The following is a 1,576-nucleotide window of genomic DNA, read 5'->3' as shown; positions in this document are numbered from 1 at the left end:
GAGGAGGTTGAATGGAATTTACCTGCATACTTCCCAACTGTTTCTGAAGTGCTGTCAGTTGGGCTGAAATGGCTGTATATGCATCAACTTCATGAAGACCCATAGATTTCTTCGGTTGCACCCTCTCATTAGGTCTTTGATAATTGTTGCTTGCTAGAACCTCAAGCAACTCGTGAGCTTCTTCTAGAGTCTTATTCTGTTATGCTCCTCCCAAGGCTGCATCCACCATAGTTTGCACATTCACCATTAATCCATTATAAAATGTTTGGACTTGCACCCAAACTGGCAACCCATGATGTGGATACCTTTTCAGTAATTCTTTGTATCTCTCCCAAGCCTCATACAATGATTCTGACTCTTCTTGAATGAATAACGTGATATCATTTCTCAACTTTGCCGACTTTGCCGGAGGAAAGAATTTGGTCAGGAACTTCTGTGCTAAATCATTCCATGTGGTGATTGTTCCTGTTGGTAGTGCCAGTAACCATCCCTTAGCTTTATCCTTCAATGAAAATGGGAATAGTCTCAATCTGATTGCATCATCTGACACTCTGTTTGACTTGAAAGTATCGCAAATCTCCAAAAAATTGGCAATGTATAGATTTGGATCCTCTTTCAAATCCCCCATGAACTGAACCAACTGCCAGATCATCTGGATGATTGCCGACTTTATCTCGAAGTTGTTGGCTTGTACCGCTAGTCTAGCAATACTCGACCCACTACCTTCAACTGTGGGAACAGAGAATTCCCTCAGCGTCCTATTCTCTGCCATCTCTACAACTATTACTTCTGGTTCAACTGTAGATTCTCTTTCTCTGTTCAGTCTTCGAGTGGTTCTCTCAATCTCAGGATCAACAGGAACCATTGGCTAACGTCTTGCTCTTCGCATAAACCACACAGAAAAATAGAAAGAGTGAAATCACACCAAAAAAAGAGAAAAAAATAACGAAAATTAAACAAACAATTAAGTAAAAATAACACTCCAATCTACCTAACACAAGAAAATTTTAATGTTAACACAAATGTCAATCCCTGGCAACGGTGCCAAAAACTTGATGCGTTGTTACTGCAACTTGCATAAATAGCAAGTCCACGAGGATTGGTTGCTAAGCACTAAGTTTTCTACTGTTTTCAAGTTGGAGCAATCGAGTTGTTTGGATTAATGGGAGAAAATTTAACTTAAAACTAAAACAAAATTTCTAAATATTCAAAGCTAAATTATGAAAGCAAGATTAAAAAAAAGGTAATACCAATTTAAAACAACGGGTAGGGTTTTGATTTCATTCGGACTCTATGGATTAAACCTATAGATTACGCTATTTCCATATTCACATGCATTGATTGTAAATCGAATTCTGTAAATTGTAAACATACCTTCTCAAGATATGTTTTCCTACTTTTACCTATTAAACTTCCGCACCCAACAAGATGAAGATTAATAGTTCTAAGCTCATTAAGCACCTAGAATCCTAGATTGATTTCATTGATTCTTAAATCTGTCTCTAGCATTTAATACTACAATGGTGATTACCCAAGAAGCGTAACATGACTCATTTCTCAATCTCATCATGTTCAT

The 1,576-nt window shown here is 37.5% G+C and overlaps 1 non-coding gene across 1 annotated transcript; it reads left to right on the top strand.

Annotated features, from left to right (window-relative positions):
* The first annotated feature begins 287 nt into the window (after positions 1 to 287).
* Positions 288 to 394, top strand: LOC116142781. The gene has a single exon (XR_004130043.1). It is a non-coding gene; the product is annotated as a small nucleolar RNA R71 (small nucleolar RNA).
* The last annotated feature ends 1,182 nt before the right edge of the window (positions 395 to 1,576 follow it).

The sequence above is a fragment of the Pistacia vera genome, unplaced genomic scaffold (genome assembly GCF_008641045.1).
Source record: "Pistacia vera cultivar Batoury unplaced genomic scaffold, PisVer_v2 Contig418, whole genome shotgun sequence".
In the NCBI taxonomy this organism is placed as follows: Eukaryota; Viridiplantae; Streptophyta; class Magnoliopsida; order Sapindales; family Anacardiaceae; genus Pistacia; species Pistacia vera.
The sequence above is the reverse complement of the archived record's forward strand: the minus strand, read 5'-3'. Positions and strand labels throughout refer to the sequence as shown.